This window comes from Phyllobates terribilis, unplaced genomic scaffold (genome assembly GCF_046119375.1).
Source record: "Phyllobates terribilis strain yellow unplaced genomic scaffold, ASM4611937v1 Scaffold_10__3_contigs__length_209671492, whole genome shotgun sequence".
Taxonomy (NCBI): domain Eukaryota; kingdom Metazoa; phylum Chordata; class Amphibia; order Anura; family Dendrobatidae; genus Phyllobates; species Phyllobates terribilis.
In genome coordinates, this window is record NW_027362770.1 from 196,179,968 (window position 1) to 196,201,546 (window position 21,579).

Below are 21,579 nucleotides of genomic sequence, written 5' to 3' on the forward strand. Positions count from 1 at the left end.
ACACAGGGTCCAGGTAACAGAGCCGCACACACAGGGTCCAGGTAACGGAGCTGCACACACAGGGTCCGGGCAACGGAGCCGCACACACAGGGTCCGGGTAACGAAGCCGCACGCACAGGGTCCGGGCAACGGAGCCGCACACACAGGGTCCGGGTAACGAAGCCGCACGCACAGGGTCCGGGTAACAGAGCCGCACACACAGGGTCCAGGTAACGGAGCTGCACACACAGGGTCCGGGTAACGGAGCTGCACACACAGGGTCCGGGTAACGGAGCCGCACAGGGTCCGGGTAACGTAGCTGCACACAAAGGGTCCAGGTAACGGAGCCGTACAAGGTCCAGGTAACGGAGCCGTACAGGGACCGGGTAACGGAGCCGCACAGGGTCCGGGTAACGGAGCCGCACACACAGGGTCCAGGTAACGAAGCCGCACAGGGTCCAGGTAACGGAGCCGCACACACAGGGTCCAGGTAACGGAGCCGCACACACAGGGTCCGGGTAACGGAGCCGCACAGGGTTCGGGTAACGGAGCCGCACACACAGGGTCCGGGTGACGGAGCCGGACAGTTTAGGTAACGGAGCCGCACACACAGGTTCCAGGTAACGGAGCTGCACACACAGGGTCCAGGTAACGGAGCCGCACAGGGTCCAGGTCACGGAGCCGCACACACAGGGTCCAGGTAACGGAGCCGCACACACAGGGTCCAGGTAACGGAGCTGCACACACATGACGTCCTCCATGCCGCTGTACGACGTCCTCCATGCCGCTGTACGATGTCCTCCATGCCGCTGTACGATGTCCTCCATGCCGCTGTACGACGTCCTCCGTGCCACTGTACGACGTCCTCCATGCTTCAGTATGACGTCCCCCATGCCGCTGTACGACGTCCTCCATGCCGCTGTACGATGTCCTCCATGCCGCTGTACGATGTCCTCCATGCCGCTGTACAACGTCCTCCGTGCCACTGTACGACGTCCTCCATGCTTCAGTATGACGTCCTCCATGCCGCTGTACGACGTCCTCCATGCTTCAGTATGATGCCCTCTATGCCGCTGTACGACGTCCTCCATGCCACTGCACGACGTCCTCCATGCTTCAGTATGACGTCCCCCATGCCGCTGTACGACGTCCTCCATGCTTCAGTATGACGTCCTCCATGCCACTGCACGACGTCCTCCATGCCACTGTACGACGTCCTCCATGCTTCAGTATGACGTCCTCCATGCCGCTGTACGACGTCCTCCATGCCACTGCACGACGTCCTCCATGCCACTGCACGATGTCCTCCATGCTTCAGTATGACGCCCTCTATGCCGCTGTACGACGTCCTCCATGCCGCTGAACGACGTCCTCCATGCCGCTGTATGACGTCCTCCATGCTTCTGTATGACGTCCTCCATGCCGCTGTACGATGTCCTCCATGCCGCTGTACGACGTCCTCCATGCTTCAGTATGACGTCCTCCATGCCACTGTACGACGTCCTCCATGTCGCTGTACGACGTCCTCCATGCCACTGTACGACGTCCTCCATGCTTCAGTATGACGCCCTCTATGCCGCTGTACGACGTCCTCCATGCCGCTGAACGACGTCCTCCATGCCGCTGTATGACGTCCTCCATGCTTCTGTATGACGTCCTCCATGCCGCTGTACGATGTCCTCCATGCCGCTGTACGACGTCCTCCATGCTTCAGTATGACGTCCTCCATGCCGCTGTACGACGTCCTCCATGCTTCAGTATGACGTCCTCCATGCCGCTGTACGACGTCCTCCATGCCGCTGTACGACGTCCTCCATGCTTCAGTATGACGTCCTCCATGCCGCTGTACGACGTCCTCCATGCTTCAGTATGACGTCCTGCGTGCCGCTGTACGACGTCCTCCTTGCCGCTGTACGACGTCCTCCATGCCGCTGTACGACGTCCTCCATGCTTCAGTATGACGTCCTGCGTGCCGCTGTACGACGTCCTCCTTGCCGCTGTACGACGTCCTCCATGCCGCTGTACGACGTCCTCCATGCTTCAGTATGACGTCCTCCATGCCTCTGTATGACGTCCTCCATGCCGCTGTATGACGTCCTCCATGCCGCTGTACGACGTCCTCCATGCTTCAGTAAGACGTCCTCCATGCTTCAGTATGACGTCCTCCATGCCGCTGTACGACATCCTCCATGCCGCTGTACGACATCCTCCATGCCGCTGTATGACGTCCTCCATGCCGCTGTACGACGTCCTCCATGCCGCTGTACGACGTCCTCCATGCCGCTGTATGACGTCCTCCATGCTTCAGTATGACGTCCTCCATGCTTCAGTATGACGTCCTCCATGCCGCTGTACGACGTCCTCCATGCCGCTGTACGACGTCCTCCATGCCGCTGTATGACGTCCTCCATGCTTCAGTATGACGTCCTCCATGCTTCAGTATGACATCCTCCATGCCGCTGTACGACATCCTCCATGCCGCTGTACGACGTTCTCCATGCTTCAGTACGACGTCCTCCATGCGTTGTCCAAATAATACCGTAATGTAGTGCTGATATAACACCGGCATACAGGATACACGTGATACTGCCATAGAGTAGTCCTGAAATAATGCCGTGCTACTTATTATACCGCCATATAAATACTGCGGTCATACAGCGCCCAAACATTACTGCCTTAATAAAACTGTCATGTAGTGCCCATATAATACTGCAATCAGCTGGGATTGATTTATCGTTTACGAAAATATGAAAATTATGGCAAAAATGTTAAAAAAAAGGTTTTTTTATTTGTCGGCGGAGATCGTATAAGGATGGACTGTCTGGTCAGTGGTCTGTACCGGAGCCCCCCAGATGCACTGGTGACCGTCTACTGGTCCGACCGCCCCTCCCCCGCCCAGTCTGTTATAATAAATTCTGCCGGCAGCCAGCAGCGGATTAATCGGGGCAGGGACGAGGGGGGTGCAGATATTTATATTTATCATTTCCCTGCTGTTTGTGAAATGTGGCTGGATGTTATAAGCGCAGGTAGAGCAGAATGTGGTGCAGCTCATCAGCTCTGCTCCAACTGGACGCCTGAACGGAGGCCGATCCTGAAGAAGCCAAATCCACGGCCTCATCCAGGAAACGCGGCAGATTTATCGGCGGATTCTGCGGCGGAACATATTAAAGGGCCGGCGCCGAGTCTTGTGTAAATGACACCATAACTGGACAGTCTGGGTTAACTCTCTCACCGCCAGATCCCTGCTTGCTGTCAGTGAATGGAAGAAACACTATGATCAGATCCAAAGGGAAAAACTCCCCTTGACCCAAGAACATTTCCTGCTCTGATACATTTGTTACAATGTATCAGTGTCACCAATTCTCCGGAAATTTCCCTGGACTCCTGGAGACACTGACACATTGTAACAAGTCCCTCAGACAGGTTCTCAGGAAAGTTACAATTCACTGACAGAAGGCAGAGCTCAGGGATTATCTGTAGGGTTAGAAGGCTGTGAGACCCCTCAAACACCAGGGCCTGGGGGTAACTGTCACCTCTGCACCCCTAATGGCCCCTGACTGTACAAGTGATGAAATCTGCATGGCCTGGGGTCAGATGGGGCAGAGGAGCTGACTATCTTCATCCTGACTGTGCTGGGAGCTGACATGTATGTAGGACACATGGGACCAGCCTGTATCAGCTGCAGTCCATCCCTGACCTGGGGTCTGATGGGGCAGAGGAGCTGACTATCTTCATCCTGACTGTGCTGGGAGCTGACATGTATGTAGGACACATGGGACCAGCCTGTATCTGCTGCAGTCCACCCCTGACCTGGGGTCTGATCGGGCAGAGGAGCTGACTATCCTCATCCTGACTGTGCTGGTAGCTGACATGTATGTAGGACACATGGGACCAGCCTGTATCTGCTGCAGTCCACCCCTGACCTGGGGTCTGATGGGGCAGAGGAGCTGACTATCCTCATCCTGACTGTGCTGGGAGCTGACATGTATGTAGGACACATGGGACCAGCCTGTATCAGCTGCAGTCCATCCCTGACCTGGGGTCTGATGGGGCAGAGGAGCTGACTATCCTCATCCTGACTGTGCTGGTAGCTGACATGTATGTAGGACACATGGGACCAGCCTGTATCAGCTGCAGTCCAACCCTGACCTGGGGTCTGAGATACTGGTTGGGGCTGAAGAGCTGACAATCTGCAGTGCAGTCTGACTGGGGATTGCAGGGTTAATGAGATAACGACCCCCCACCCCTTCATTCCTGATTGAAATGTGTTGGTTAAACAGAGATCCCCCCAGTCTCCTGCAGAGGAGGGGGCTCCAGCACCAGGCTCCCCCTCCTGCATCATCTATGCGATGGGCGTTTGATTGCTTTGCAAGAGCTGGAGAAAGAAAGACCCAGGGCCTCCTCCTCTCTCTACTCCTCCTCCTCCTCCTCCTTCTTCTGCTGCTGCTGCCTTTTCTCTTTTCTAAATTCAACTTTTTGCAGCTTGCAGGAAGGTTGGGTGCAGGGCTCCCTGCATGGGGGACCTCACAGGGGGCTGCACTACTGCCCTGGGGGATCTGTCTGCCTGGATCTCTGGCCCCACATCTAGAGCTGAGGGTCACCCTAAACCCAGCAGCCTCCTGCAGAGCCCTCTCCCCCATACACAGCTAGGCCCTGCTCCCCAGTTTTAGGGTGCACTGGGTGGGATGCACCAGACATGGGGGTCGTGCTGGCTGCTGTCTGATTGAGGAGCTGAGCTGACAGCTGCCCCCCAATCTGCCTGCTCACCCACTCCCCAGGAATGTCAGGAGCCAGGAGGAGGGGGCCCTGAACCCGAAGACTGCAGAAGATTGTCAGCCTGTCAATCACCGGGGTCACTGCCATGAAGCCCCCCAGATCCGGCACCCTCACCCCCTATCTGTGGAGGTAAGAGCCCCCTTTATCCTCCAGGCAGCGGGCGGGGAAGGGTTAATGTGTTGTTTATTCTTCGTTGTGTTGATATTAAATTGTTACATTGTATCAATACTTCCGGCCGCAGTTATGTAAGAGCCTGGACCTGGGGGGCTGCAGGGGCTATAGACCTGGGGGGCTGCAGGGTACAGGGGCTATAGATATGGGGGGCTGCAGGATACAGGGGCTATAGACCTGGGGGGCTGCAGGATACAGGGGCTATAGACCTGGGGGGCTGCAGGGGCTATAGACCTGGGGTGCAGCAGGGTACAGGGGCTATAGATATGGGGGGCTGCAGGATACAGGGGCTATAGATATGGGTGGCTGCAGGATACAGGGGCTATAGATATGGGGGGCTGCAGGATACAGGGGCTATAGATATGGGGGGCTGCAGGATACAGAGGCTATAGATATGGGTGGCTGCAGGATACAGGGGCTATAGATATGGGGGGCTGCAGGATACAGGGGCTATAGATATGGGGGGCTGCAGGATACAGGGGCTATATGGGGGGCTGCAGGATACAGGGGCTATAGATATGGGTGGCTGCAGGATACAGGGGCTATAGATATGGGGGGCTGCAGGATACAGGGGCTATAGATATGGGGGGCTGCAGGATACAGAGGCTATAGATATGGGGGGCTGCAGGGTATACAAGGGCCTATAGGCATGGGGGGCTGCAGGGTAAAGGGGCTATAGACCTGGGGGCTGCAGGGTATATAGATATAGGGGGCTGCAGGGGTTATAGGCATAGGGGGTTGCAGGGTATACAGGAGGCTATAGCTATAGGGGGGCTGCAGGGGTTATAGGCATGGGGGCTTTAGGGATGGGGGCTGCAGGGTATACAGGGGGCTGTAGGCATGGGGGCTGCAGGGTATACAGGGGGCTATAGGCGTGGAGGCTGCAGGGTATACAGGGGGCTATAGGCGTGGGGGCTGCAGGGTATACAGGGGGCTATAGGCGTGGGGGCTGCAGGGTATACAGGGGGGCTATAGGCGTGGGGGTTGCAGGGTATACAGGGGGCTATAGGCGTGGGGGCTGCAGGGTATACAGGGGGCTATAGGCGTGGGGGCTGCAGGGTATACAGGGGGCTATAGACCTGGGGGGCGGCAGGGTACAGGGGCTATAGATATGGGGGCCTGAAGGATACAGGGGCTATAGATATGGGGGCCTGCAGGATACAGGGGCTATAGATATGGGGGCCTGCAGGATACAGGGGCTATAGATATGGGGGGCCTGCAGGATACAGGGGCTATAGATATGGGGGGCCTGCAGGATACAGGGCTATAGATATGGGGGGCCTGCAGGATACAGGGGCTATAGATATGGGGGGGCTGCAGGATACAGGGGCTATAGATATGGGGGGGCTGCAGGATACAGGGGCTATAGATATGGGGGACTGCAGGATACAGGGGCTATAGATATGGGGGGCTGCAGGATACAAGGGCTATAGATATGGGGGGCTGCAGGGGCTATAGACCTGGGTACTGCAGCGTATACAAGGGCCTATAGGCATGGGGGGCTGCAGGGTAAAGGTGCTATAGACCTGGGGGCTGCAGGGGTTATAGGCATAGGGGGTTGCAGGGTATACAGGCGGCTATAGCTATAGGGGGGCTGCAGGGGTTATAGGCATGGGGGCTGCAGGGTATACAGGGGGCTATAGGCGTGGGGGCTGCAGGGTATACAGGGGGCTATAGGCGTGGGGGCTGCAGGGTATACAGGGGGCTATAGGCATGGGGGGGCTGCAGGGGCTATAGACCTGGGAGGCTACAGGGTAAACAAGGGCTATAGAAATGGGGGGCGGCAGTGTATGCAGGGGCTATAGACCTGGAGGGCTGCAGGGTATACAGGGGCTAAAGACATGGGGGGCTGCAGGGGTGTACAGGGGCTATAGACATGGGGGGCTGCAGGGGTGTACAGGGGTTATAGACCTGGGAGGCTGCAGTGTATACAAGGGCTATATATGAGGGGGCCTGCTGGGTACATAGGGGCTATAGATGAGGGGGGGCTGCTGGGTACATAGGGGCTATAGATGAGGGGGGGGCTGCTGGGTACATAGGGGCTATAGATGAGGGGGGGGCTGCTGGGTACATAGGGGCTATAGATGAGGGGGGGCTGCTGGGTAGATAGGGGCTATAGATGAGGGGGGGCTGCTGGGTAGATAGGGGCTATAGATGAGGGGGGGCTGCTGGGTAGATAGGGGCTATAGATGAGGGGGGGGCTGCTGGGTACATAGGGGCTATAGATGAGGGGGGGCTGCTGGGTACATAGGGGCTATAGATGAGGGGGGGCCTGCTGGGTACATGGGGGCTATAGATGAGGGGGGGCTGCTGGGTACATGGGGGCTATAGATGAGGGGGGGGGCTGCTGGGTACATAGGGGCTATAGATGGGGGGGGGGGCCTGCTGGGTACATAGGGGCTATAGATGAGGGGGGGGCTGCTGGGTACATAGGGGCTATAGATGAGGGGGGGGGCCTGCTGGGTACATAGGGGCTATAGATGAGGGGGGGCTGCTGGGTACATAGGGGCTATAGATGAGGGGGGCCTGCTGGGTACATAGGGGCTATAGATGAGGGGGGGCCTGCTGGGTACATGGGGGCTATAGATGAGGGGGGGGGCTGCTGGGTACATAGGGGCTATAGATGAGGGGGGGGGCTGCTGGGTACATAGGGGCTATAGATGAGGGGGGGGCTGCTGGGTACATAGGGGCTATAGATGAGGGGGGGGCCTGCTGGGTACATAGGGGCTATAGATGAGGGGGGGGGCCTGCTGGGTACATAGGGGCTATAGATGAGGGGGGGGGGCCTGCTGGGTACATAGGGGCTATAGATGAGGGGGGGGCCTGCTGGGTACATAGGGGCTATAGATGAGGGGGGGGGCTGCTGGGTACATGGGGGCTATAGATGAGGGGGGGGGCTGCTGGGTAGATAGGGGCTATAGATGAGGGGGGGGCGTGCTGGGTACATAGGGGCTATAGATGAGGGGGGGGCTGCTGGGTATATAGGGGCTATAGATGAGGGGGGGGCTGCTGGGTACATAGGGGCTATAGATGAGGGGGGGGCTGCTGGGTACATAGGGGCTATAGATGGGGGGGCTGCTGGGTACATAGGGGCTATAGATGAGGGGGGGGCGTGCTGGGTACATAGGGGCTATAGATGAGGGGGGGGGCTGTTGGGTACATAGGGGCTATAGATGAGGGGGGGGGCTGCTGGGTACATAGGGGCTATAGATGAGGGGGGCTGCTGGGTATATAGGGGCTATAGATGAGGGGGGGGCTGCTGGGTATATAGGGGCTATAGATGAGGGGGGGGCTGCTGGGTACATAGGGGCTATAGATGAGGGGGGCTGCTGGGTACATAGGGGCTATAGATGAGGGGGGGGCGTGCTGGGTACATAGGGGCTATAGATGAGGGGGGGGGCTGCTGGGGATATACAAGTTCAATAGGGGTAAGAGGCTGCTATATATACTGGGTACAGATATAAGGGGCTACTGTATATGCAGAAAATATACCGTAAGTAATATAAATTTAAGTTGCTGCTCCTATACAGTATATATAGATGTAAGGGGCTAGAGCTGTATATCCAGGATCTAGATCTGTACATGGCTGGGGCTGTATATAGAGGGTATGCAATGGCAGGGGGCTGTATATAGAGGGTATGCAATGGCAGGGGGCTAGAGGATATGCAATGGCAGGGGGCTGTATATAGAGGGTATGCAATGGCAGGGGGCTGTATATAGACGGTATGCAATGGCAGGGGGCTGTATATAGAGGGTATGCAATGGCAGGTGGCTGTATATAGAGGGTATGCAATGGCAGGGGGCTGTATATGGAGGGTATGCAATGGCAGGTGGCTGTATATAGAGGGTATGAAATGGCAGGGGGCTAGAGGGTATGCAATGGCAGGGGGCTGTATATAGAGGGTATGCAATGGCAGGGGGCTGTATATAGAGGGTATGAAATGGCAGGGGGCTGTATATAGAGGGTATGAAATGGCAGGGGGCTAGAGGGTATGAAATGGCAGGGGGCTAGAGGGTATGAAATGGCAGGGGGCTAGAGGGTATGCAATGGCAGGGGGCTGTATATAGAGGGTATGCAATGGCAGGGGGCTAGAGGGTATGCAATGGCAGGGGGCTAGAGGGTATGCAATGGCAGGGGGCTGTATATAGAGGGTATGCAATGGCAGGGGGCTGTATATAGAGGGTATGCAATGGCAGGGGGCTAGAGGGTATGCAATGGCAGGGGGCTAGAGGGTATGCAATGGCAGGGGGCTAGAGAGTATGCAATGGCAGGGGGCTGTATATAGAGGGTATGCAATGGCAGGGGGCTAGAGGGTATGCAATGGCAGGGGGCTAGAGGGTATGCAATGGCAGGGGGCTGTATATAAAGGGTATGCAATGGCAGGGGGCTGTATATAGAGGGTATGCAATGGCAGGGGGCTAGAGGGTATGCAATGGCAGGGGGCTAGAGAGTATGCAATGGCAGGGGGCTGTATATAGAGGGTATGCAATGGCAGGGGGCTGTATATAGAGGGTATGAAATGGCAGGGGGCTAGAGGGTATGCAATGGCAGGGGGCTGTATATAGAGGGTATGCAATGGCAGGGGGCTGTATATAGAGGGTATGCAATGGCAGGGGGCTAGAGGGTATGCAATGGCAGGGGGCTAGAGGGTATGCAATGGCAGGGGGCTAGAGGGTATGCAATGGCAGGGGGCTGCATATAGAGGGTATGCAATGGCAGGGGGTTAGAGGGTATGCAATGGCAGGTGGCTGTATATAGAGGGTATGAAATGGCAGGGGGCTGTATATAGAGGGTATGCAATGGCAGGGGGCTGTATATAGAGGGTATGCAATGGCAGGGGGCTGTATATAGAGGGTATGCAATGGCAGGGGGCTGTATATAGAGGGTATGCAATGGCAGGGGGCTGTATATAGAGGGTATGAAATGGCAGGGGGCTGTATATAGAGGGTATGCATTGGCAGGGGGCTAGAGGGTATGCAATGGCAGGGGGCTGTATATAGAGGGTATGAAATGGCAGGGGCTGTATATAGAGGGTATGCAATGGCAGGGGGCTGTATATAGAGGGTATGCAATGGCAGGGGGCTGTATATAGAGGGTATGCAATGGCAGGGGGCTGTATATAGAGGGTATGCAATGGCAGGGGGCTGTATATAGAGGGTATTCAATGGCAGATGGCTAGAGGGTATGCAATGGCAGGGGGCTAGAGGGTATGCAATGGCAGGGGGCTGTATATAGAGGGTATGCAATGGCAGGGGGCTGTATATAGAGGGTATGCAATGGCAGGGGGCTAGAGGGTATGCAATGGCAGGGGGCTGTATATAGAGGGTATGCAATGGCAGGGGGCTGTATATAGAGGGTATGCAATGGCAGGGGGCTAGAGGGTATGCAATGGCAGGGGGCTAGAGGGTATGCAATGGCAGGGGGCTAGAGGGTATGCAATGGCAGGGGGCTGTATATAGAGGGTATGCAATGGCAGGGGGTTAGAGGGTATGCAATGGCAGGGGGCTGTATATAGAGGGTATGCAATGGCAGGGGGCTGTATATAGAGGGTATGAAATGGCAGGGGGCTGTATATAGAGGGTATGCAATGGCAGGGGGCTGTATATAGAGGGTATGAAATGGCAGGGGGCTGTATATAGAGGGTATGCATTGGCAGGGGGCTAGAGGGTATGCAATGGCAGGGGGCTGTATATAGAGGGTATGAAATGGCAGGGGCTGTATATAGAGGGTATGCAATGGCAGGGGGCTAGAGGGTATGCATTGGCAGGGGGCTGTATATAGAGGGTATGCATTGGCAGGGGGCTGTATATAGAGGGTTTGAAATGGCAGGGGGCTGTATATAGAGGGTATGAAATGGCTGTGTCTGGCACTGTATATACAGATGTCTTCTATACTGTCCCCTGCATTCTGCTGGGCCGCCTCCTCCTCCTCCTCCTCTTTCCGGGCTGGAGGGGGTTAACCTGAACTGTACATGACTTTTCCCTGACCCTATGGAGGAAGGATGGGAGGAGAGCGGCTGCCATTGTATATATTATCTCCTAGAAATATTATACAGAACTTGCCCCATGATCTCCCCCCCATCCTGTGCTGGGGGCAGGAGAGGGGGCAGAGCATTAACCCCAGCATGGCTGGAGGAGGGGGATGGGCCGCAGAGCTCAGGTTGCAGGGGCCCTTCCTCTGTGGGCTCCTCCTGGATCTATAGTCCCCTCTGTGGGCTCCTCCTGGATCTATAGTCCCCTCTGTGGGCTCCTCCTGGGTCTATAGTCCCCTCTGTGGGCTCCTCCTGGATCTATAGTCCCCTCTATGGGCTCCTCCTGGATCTATAGTCCCCTCTATGGGCTCCTCCTGGATCTATAGTCCCCTCTATGGGCTCCTCCTGGATCTATAGTCCCCTCTGTGGGCTCCTCCTGGGTCTATAGTCCCCTCTGTGGGCTCCTCCTGGATCTATAGTCCCCTCTATGGGCTCCTCCTGGATCTATAGTCCCCTCTGTGGGCTCCTCTTCTGTGGGCTCCCCCTCTGTGGGCTCCTCCTGGATCTATAGTCCCCTCTTTTGGCTCCTCCTCTGTGGGCTCCCCCTCTGTGGGCTCCTCCTGGATCTATAGTCCCCTCTGTGGGCTTCTCTTCTGTGGGCTCCTCCTGGATCTATAGTCCCCTCTTTTGGCTCCTCCTCTGTGGGCTCCCCCTCTGTGGGCTCCTCCTGGAACTATAGTCCCCTCTTTTGGCTCCTCCTCTGTGGGCTCCTCCTCTGTGGGCCCTTCTGTGGGCTCCTCCTGGATCTATAGGCTCCTCTGTGGGCTCCTCCAGGATCTATGGGCCCCTCCTCTGTGGGCCCCTCTGTATCTGCATATGGCTGGGCTCTGTGCAGAGTTGTCTGGCCACCGAAGTTTCTTAACCCCTCAGCTGCCGGCAGCCATCATGCAGCCCACCCCTACCCCCTTTATAACACACAGAGTATTATGAGGAGGGCTGTGGGGGGCACTGACCCTGGGGGTCTCCACTCCTTTGTTTTGTGTTTGTTTTGTTTTCTGCATCAAGGAAAACTCCGACAAAGGTTGTTTTATTGTGAAAACTGCACCAAGGATTCTTTATTCTGGGCCCTTCCTCTGTGTCTGGGAGAGAAGTCAGAGAACAGACAGGAGCGGTGCCCTCTTCTGGCCGCCTGGGGCCCTGCACCCTGCTGCCGTCCATATACAGGAATCTGGGTCGGATCTGGGGTAAATCCTGTGATTTTGGGGCTGATGTCTCCAGAGCGGCTTCTCTGTGCCCGGACACCACTAGTCGCACCCTGTAGGGGGATGTCACCCAGCTTTTCCGGGAGCGAATGGGCGTAATAATCTGTAAGATCCAAGATTTGATAGAAGACGCCCCAAATCCAAACTGTAAGTTTTTTTTGTTTAGCCTATGTAATACCGCCACATAGTGCCAAGGTAATGCTGCCGTATACCGCGCCTGTAATTGCATCCTATTGTGCCAATATAATATTCCACATGCAGCAACATTTAGCGCTAAGATAAGAATGGCATACACAAGCCACGTAATGCCGCCATATAGTACCAACCTCATACCGCCATATACAATGCTCATCTGTTCACCATATAGTGTCAGAGATAATACTGCTATATAGATAAGTGCATTTACAGCTGTATATCCGCATAGATAGATGTGCAGCAGTAGTTTTTTCAGCACTATATGCTGCTGTTATATGGCCTTTTTTATCTTGGCACTGAATGGTGCTATTGTATACGTGGCAATATTATAGTGGCACAATATGGTGGTATTATTAGATATGCACACCGATATGATATAATACGGCCATACACTGCCCTGATAATACCATTGTATGGTGCTGTGTAAACTCCTTACGGAGCCCTGATGACTCTGCAGCTCCTCTCAGATAATACCGCCATACTCTGCTGAGTATTGATGGCTGGGATGCTTTGCTCTTGGGGATTAGATTGCACGGTCTGGATCTTTGGTGCCGCGTTCTTGTATTGTAAAGGTCCCAGGACCCGGTGATCCCGGAGGCCGGACGGCTCCTGTGCACCGGAGTCATCGTGAGCAGCTCCGGCGGCTGTCGCGTTGTCGGCTCTTGCCGGATAGTTCGGCTTAGGCGCCCGTGTCCTTGTGCCGCTCTCCTAATAATCTGCTGTGACCTGAGATTAGGGATTAATCCTCGTTAGGATGATTTCACCACGATGCCAGTGACGCTCTCTGTACATCACAGCTGATTACTCACACGTGTGAGACACGTGCGGCCCCCAGAGAGCGTCTCTATAGAGGCAGTGCCAGCCAGAAAGCTGCCCCCATATACAGTGTCGGACAGACGGAGAGCTGCCCCCATATACAGTGAAGGACGGATGGAGAGCTTCCCCCCGACATACAGTGCCGGACGGACGGAGAGCTGCCCCATATACAGTGCCAGGCGGACGGAGAGCTGCCCCCATATACAGTGCTGGACGGACGGAAAGCTGCCCTCATATACAGTGCCGGACGGACTGAGAGCTGCCCCCATATACAGTGCCGGGCGGATGGAGAGCTGCCCCCATATACAGTGCCGGGCGGATGGAGAGCTGCCTCCATATACAGTGCCGGACGGACAGAGAGCTGCCCCCATATATAGTGCCGGGCGGACAGAGAGCTGCCCCCATATATAGTGCCGGACGGACGGGGAGCTGCCCCCCAACATACAGTGCCGGACAGACAGAGAGCTGCCCCCCGACATACAGTGCCGGGCGGACGGGGAGCTGCGCCCCGACATACAGTGCCGGGCGGACGGGGAGCTGCCCCCCGACATACAGTGCCGGGCGGACGAGGAGCTGCCCTTCTGACATACAGTGCCCGACGGAGAGGACAACTAAACCCAGCACCAGACACACAGCCCCCATATATATATATATATATTGTCAGGGAGTAGGACCCCCGTAGGCGGTGCGGCCCTGGTTGCTCACCAGACAGAGCACTTACTGTTCTGCTCCTCACTGGATCCTTAGCAGATTTCTTGTCTTCCTTCAGAGCTGAGGTCACGAACCCTGAGGCTGCACCACTGAGACTCCTGTCATGTGCACGATTGTCATGATGGAACCACCCCACCGGCCTCCTCGCCGACCACCCCGCCGGCCTCCTCGCCGACCACCCCGCCGGCCTCCTCGCCGACCACCCCACCGGCCTCCTCGCCGACCACCCCACCGACCACCCCACCGGCCTCCTCGCCGACCACCCCACCGGCCTCCTCGCCGACCACCCCACCGGCCTCCTCGCCGACCACCCCGCCAGGCCACCGCACCGACCACCCCACCAGGCCACCGCACCGACCACCCCACCGGCCTCCTCGCCGATCACCACACCGACCACCGCACCGACCATCTCACCGATCACCACACTGACCATCTCACCGACCACCCCACCGGCCTCCTCGCCGACCACCGCACCGACCATCTCACCGTCCACCCCACCGACCATCTCCCCGTCCACCCCACCGGCCTCCTTGCCGACCACCCCACCGTCCTCCCCACCAACCACCGCACAAACCACTCCACCAGCCTCCTCGCCGACCACCCCACCGGCCTCCTCGCCGACCACCGCACCGACCATCTCACCGTCCACCCCACCGACCACCGCACAGACCACCCCACCGGCCTCCTCGCCGACCACCCCACCGACCTCCTCGCCGACCACCGCACCGACCATCTCACCGACCACTCCATCGGCCACCGCACAGACCACCCCACCGTCCTCCCCACCAACCACCGCACAAACCACTCCACCAGCCTCCTCGCCGACCACAACACCGTCCACCCCACCGCCCATCTCACCGACCACCCCATCGCCCACCTCGCCGGCCACCTCAATGTCTGCACGTGATCCATGGCCGGGTGGGAGGTGGACATTGATGGATCTGGGGATGTGGCTCAGAGTCAGATGAGAACGTGCACAGAAGTCACAGATAAAACATTATTGGAGGTCTCGGAGCCCCCGAGAGTCGCCCACATACCCAGCGTCACCGGCCATCGATGGCTCCTCGATTCTCCACTTCATTCTCTGTCGCTTCTAAGGAGATTGCAGAATTTCTGTAGATGTCAGCGGTAACGAGGAGGAGGGGGAAGGGAGAGCGAGGACCCTAAAGACAACAGCCGCACTGCTCCATGGACCTGCAGGCAGCGCTGAAGGGGTTAATCCGGCCCCCTATCTGTCCTGGAGGTGCAGACCCTCCATAGCCCAGAAATGGGGGAGATGTGACCCCCTCTACAAGCGGGGGAGGGGAATGGTGAAAGGTAAATCCAGCGATATCGATCATCTGCTGATAACAGCGATAACAGCGGGCAATCAATAACCAGAATACCCACCGCCCAGTACCACTGCCCTATATACACCCACCGCACAGTACCACTGCCCTATATACACACCGCACAGTACCACTGCCCTATATACACACCGCACAGTACCACTGCCCTATATACACCCACCGCACAGTACCACTGCCCTATATACACCCACCGCACAGTACCACTGTGTCACGCTGTCTCTGTATACTGGAGGTAGGGGGCCTAAGCTGACCCTAAGCTGGGGCCCTGACTAATCCCTCAACCTGGAGGTACTGTTAAAGGTACAGAGGTCCAGGCCGCCAGCGTAACCCCTACCTCCTGAGGATCCCTGCACCTAAGTAATCTAGTCCTGAGAAGGACCCCGATCACAACAAAAGGGGACAAGTAATAATATGCCCACACACAGTACTTAGACGAACGAGACAGTACAAGGGAAAAACCAAAACCACCTTGCATACAAAAACTACACAACTACAACAGAGGGAACACCAACGGGAAAGGAGATAAATGATAAAGCGAGGAAGGGAAAAAACTCTCCGAATACACTTAGCTCTGAAACTCCAAATACCACGATCCGCTCTGTTAGTCTGCATGAAATGCTTTCACCGACACTTCCCTAACAGACCAGCAGGCATTTGAAGGAGTCTCACTACAACAGCATTGATTGCAGCTGGGCGACGCTGGACCTTGTCTAGCACAGAGAGAGAGAATTAACTCCCTCACTGCCGAAAAGCACAAAACACCAAAAAGTCAGCTGCGAGAAGTCAGGCTGTGTAATCGTGACGATCTTCGTGGCGACACACCCGTGACAGTACCCCCCCTTCTACGAGGGGCCTCCGGACCCTCAGGGCCAGGTTTATCCGGGTGAGTCGTGTGGAAGGCCCGAACTAATCGGTCTGCGTTAATATCCGACGCAGGAACCCACATCCTCTCCTCAGGACCATACCCTTTCCAATGAACCAGGTACTGAAGGGACCAGCGATTAAAGCGTGAATCGATGACCCTCGATACCTGGAACTCCAAGTTACCATTGACCACCACTGGAGGGGGAGGTAAAGGTGACGGTACCACCGGCGCCACATACCTCTTAAGCAACGATCTGTGGAACACGTTGTGAATTTTAAACGTAGGAGGGAGGTCAAGACGGAATGCCACCGGATTAATAATAGAACTGATTCTGTACGGCCCGATGAACCTGGGACCCAGTTTCCAGGAGGGAACCTTAAGTTTTATATTCCTGGTAGACAACCATACCCGATCGTTCACACTTAGGTCCGGACCAGACACTCTCCTCCTATCAGCCATACGTTTGTATCGGTTCCCCATAGTATTCAGATTCTTCAGCACCCCTCTCCATACTGAAGCGAGTGATGAGGAAAATCGTTCCTCCTCAGGAACCCCCGAAGAGCCCCCCCTACTGAAAGTACAAAACTGGGGGTGAAAACCATATGCCCCAAAAAACGGGGACTTACCAGTGGACTCGCTCCGCCTATTATTAAGAGCAAACTCTGCCAGAGGTAAGAAAGAAGCCCAGTCCTCCTGGTTCTCTGACACAAAACACCGGAGATATGTCTCCAAGCTCTGGTTCATACGTTCCGTCTGACCATTGGTCTGAGGATGAAAAGCCGATGAGAATGACAAATGCATCCCCCGCCGTGCACAAAACGCCTTCCAGAACTTGGACACAAACTGAGACCCCCGATCAGACACCACCTCGGAGGGTACCCCGTGAAGCCTCACAATCTCCCCAATGAACACCTGCGCAAGAGTTTTAGCATTAGGGAGAGCCGGAAGAGCGATAAAATGTGCCATCTTGCTGAACCTGTCCACTACAACGAGTATGACCGTTTTACCCGAAGACGGAGGGAGGTCCGTAATAAAGTCCATAGACAGATGAGTCCAAGGACGCTCCGGGATCTTCAAAGGTAAGAGGGCCCCAGACGGACGGGTATGTGGGGTCTTAGAGCGCGCACAAACCCCACAGGACGCGACAAAAGTTACCACCTCCTTATGTAAGTTAGGCCACCAAAACCGACGCGAGAGGAGATCCACAGTTGCTCTACTCCCCGGGTGTCCTGCAAAAACTGAGTTATGGTGTGCCTCGATCACCTTTTGTCGCAACTGATCTGGAACAAACAGTCTCCCCGGAGGTCCAACAGGGGCGTCCCCCTGAGCCTCCAATACCTCCTCCTCCAGCTCAGAGCATACTGCCGAAACCACCACCCCCTCCTGAAGGATAGGAATCGGGTCGTCCGTATTCCCGGCCCCAGGGAAACTACGAGATAAGGCATCCGCCTTTACATTTTTTGACCCAGGACGATATGTAACGACAAAATTAAACCTGGTAAAAAACAATGACCACCTAGCTTGTCTGGGATTCAGACGTTTTGCGGACTCCAGATATAGCAGGTTCTTGTGATCGGTGATGACGGTGACCGGATGGACTGCCCCCTCCAAAAAATGGCGCCACTCCTCAAAAGCTAACTTAATAGCCAAGAGTTCCCTATTGCCGACATCGTAATTCCTCTCAACGGACGACAATTTTTTAGAGAAAAAGGCGCACGGATGCCACTTACCAGGGGACGAACCTTGTAACAATACTGCTCCCACCCCTACCTCGGAAGCGTCTACCTCTACAATGAATGGCTGTGACGCATCAGGTTGAATGAGTATGGGTGCCGAGGCAAAACATTTTTTCAAGGAGGAGAATGCTTGACAAGCCTTGTCAGACCACCTAGAAAAATCCGTCCCCTTTTTAGTCATGTCTGTGAGAGGCTTAACCATGGACGAGAAATTACGAATGAACTTCCGGTAATAATTAGCAAACCCCAGGAAACGTTGTAGTGCCTTAAGATTCTCTGGCCGATCCCACTCAAGAACTGCCCGCACTTTCCCAGGGTCCATACGAAAACCGGACGCTGACACCAGGAAACCTAAAAACTGGAGTTCCTGTACGGCGAACACACACTTTTCCCATTTGGCATACAGTTTATTATCCCGCAAGATCTGTAACACCTGCCTAACGTGCTCCTGATGAGACACCAGATCCGGCGAGTAAATTAAGATATCATCCAGATATATGACAACAAACTGTCCCACCAGGCGGCAAAAAATGTCATTAACAAAGTGTTGGAACACCGCCGGGGCATTAGTCAGACCGAATGGCATGACAAGGTTCTCATAATGCCCCTCCGGAGTGTTAAACGCCATCTTCCACTCATCCCCCTCCTTCATCCTAATCAGATTGTACGCCCCCCTGAGATCCAACTTAGAGAACCATTTGGCGCCCACGATCTGATTAAAGAGATCGGGAATAAGTGGGAGCGGATACGGATCTCGGACCGTAATCCGATTAAGTTCACGGAAATCCAGGCAAGGCGTAGGCCTCCATCTTTCTTCTTAACAAAGAAGAACCCTGCAGCCACCGGTGAAGATGAAGGTCTAATATGCCCCTTAGCCAGACTTTCTGAAATATAATCCTTCATGGCCTGCCTCTCAGGACCAGAAAGGTTATACAACCTAGCTTTAGGTAACTTGGCCTCAGGGAGCAGTTTTACAGAACAGTCATACTCGCGATGAGGAGGTAGTTCCTGACACCCTTTCTCCGAGAATACATCCTCAAAGTCCGCCAGAAATGGAGGTAAGACCCAAGGAGTAATCGCACCGATGACCGTGTTCATGCAGTTTTTATTACAGAATTTACTCCATTGGCTTATCTCTCTGGTTTGCCAATTAATAACCGGGTTATGCTTAGTTAACCAAGGAAGGCCCAACACTATAGGAGTGGGAAGACCCTCCAACACGTAGCAAGACAACAGTTCTTTATGTATCGCCCCCACTTGAAGTTTTACGTCATGCACAGCTTGCAAAAAACTTCCCTGACTGAGAGGCCTGGCATCGATCGAGAATATGGGGATGGGTTTAGCCAACTCACTCAATCGCATACCTTGAACCCAGGCAAACCGAGCATCAACCAGATTAGCCCCGGCCCCACTATCCAGAAGAACAGATATCCTCTCAGTTCTCGTACCCACCACCACCTCCGCCGGTACGAAAAACTGAGACGAACCTAGGGACGAAATACCTACTCCCAGATTGCCGTCCACCACACAACCTGGGATCAACAGTTTTCCGACGACTCTTCACTCTGCAAGGGACGGGATGGACACCCCCCAATAAAATGTCCCTTTCTCCCGCAGAAGAAACACCTTCCTGTCTTATGGCGCACCACCGGTCCCCTCCCCCGAAATGATGTCCCTCCTAATTGCATAGGCTCCTCTGGACTGACCAGGGGAACCACCATATGAGGGGACCTTGTAGGAGGTGGAGTCATCACAGGGGGTAGAGTTATCCCGCACCTCTCCCGAAGCCGTCTGTCAACGCGAATAGCAAGGGCCATAGCGGCTTCCAGTGACGCGGGAGAGTCATACTGTGCCAACACATCCTGTAATTTGTCGGATATACCTTGACAAAACTGGCTCCTAAGAGCCGGGTCATTCCACTGGGTGTCCGTGGCCCACCTACGGAACTCCGAACAGAATTCCTCCGCCGGACGATCTCCCTGCTGGATCCTACGTAACTTAGACTCAGCAAGGGAGATCCGATCTGGGTCATAATATACGAGTCCCAGAGCAGCGAAAAACCTATCCACTGACTGGAGAGCCGGGGAGCCCGGGGGAAGAGAGAACGCCCAAGATTGTGGGTCCCCTTGTAGGAGCGAGATGTCAATTCCCACCCTTTGTTCTTCACTCCCCGATGACCGAGGCCGCAGCCGAAAGTACAACTTGCTTGCCTCCCGGAAAACAAAAAACTTGTCCCGCCCCCCAGTGAACCTGTCAGGGAGAGCTACTTTAGGTTCTGGTCCGGCTTGCTCCTGAGGATACAAAACCTTGGACCTAACGTCCGCAAGCTCCATGGACAAACTCTGCAACTGCCGAGCTAGACCGGCTACTGGATCCATGGTAGCTGGAGAAAAACTAAGTGGTCGGTGAAAACGTCACGCTGTCTCTGTATACTGGAGGTAGGGGGCCTAAGCTGACCCTAAGCTGGGGCCCTGACTAATCCCTCAACCTGGAGGTACTGTTAAAGGTACAGAGGTCCAGGCCGCCAGCGTAACCCCTACCTCCTGAGGATCCCTGCACCTAAGTAATCTAGTCCTGAGAAGGACCCCGATCACAACAAAAGGGGACAAGTAATAATATGCCCACACACAGTACTTAGACGAACGAGACAGTACAAGGGAAAAACCAAAACCACCTTGCATACAAAAACTACACAACTACAACAGAGGGAACACCAACGGGAAAGGAGATAAATGATAAAGCGAGGAAGGGAAAAAACTCTCCGAATACACTTAGCTCTGAAACTCCAAATACCACGATCCGCTCTGTTAGTCTGCATGAAATGCTTTCACCGACACTTCCCTAACAGACCAGCAGGCATTTGAAGGAGTCTCACTACAGCAGCATTGATTGCAGCTGGGCGAGGCTGGACCTCGTCTAGCACAGAGAGAGAGAATTAACTCCCTCACTGCCGAAAAGCACAAAACACCAAAAAGTCAGCTGCGAGAAGTCAGGCTGTGTAATCGTGACGATCTTCGTGGCGACACACCCGTGACACACTGCCCTATATACACACCGCACAGTACCGCTGCCCTATATACACACCGCACAGTACCGCTGCCCTATATACACCCACCGCACAGTACCACTGCCCTATATACACCCACCGCACAGTACCACTGCCGTATATACACACCGCACAGTACCACTGCCCTATATACACCCACCGCACAGTACCACTGCCCTATATACACCCACCGCACAGTACCGCTGCCCTATATACACCCTCCGCACAGTACCACTGCCCTATATACACCCTCCGCACAGTACCACTGCCCTATATACACCCACCGCACAGTACCACTGCCCTATATACACCCACCGCACAGTACCGCTGCTCTATATACACCCACCGCACAGTACCGCTGCCCTATATACACCCACCGCACAGTACCGCTGCCCTATATACACCCACCGTACAGTACCGCTGCCCTATATACACACCGCCCAGTACCACTGCCCTATATACCCACCGCACAGTACCGCTGCCCTATATACACCCACCGCACAGTACCACTGCCCTATATACACCCACCGCACAGTACCGCTGCCCTATATACACACCGCCCAGTACCACTGCCCTATATACACACCGCACAGTGCCACTGCCCTATATACACCCACCGCACAGTACCACTGCCCTATATACACCCACCGCACAGTACCACTGCCCTATATACACCCACCGCACAGTACCACTGCCCTATA

General features: G+C 55.3%; 1 protein-coding gene across 2 annotated transcripts in view; it reads left to right on the forward strand.

The window, feature by feature from the left end:
* The first annotated feature begins 4,363 nt into the window (after positions 1-4,363).
* Positions 4,364-21,579, forward strand: part of HIPK2 (homeodomain interacting protein kinase 2) — a 93,677-nt gene continuing 76,461 nt past the window's right edge. For both annotated transcript variants that reach the window (XM_073650495.1, XM_073650496.1), the window contains exon 1: positions 4,364-4,884. The gene's annotated coding sequence lies outside the window, so the exon portion shown is untranslated. The remainder of the gene's footprint in view (positions 4,885-21,579) is intronic.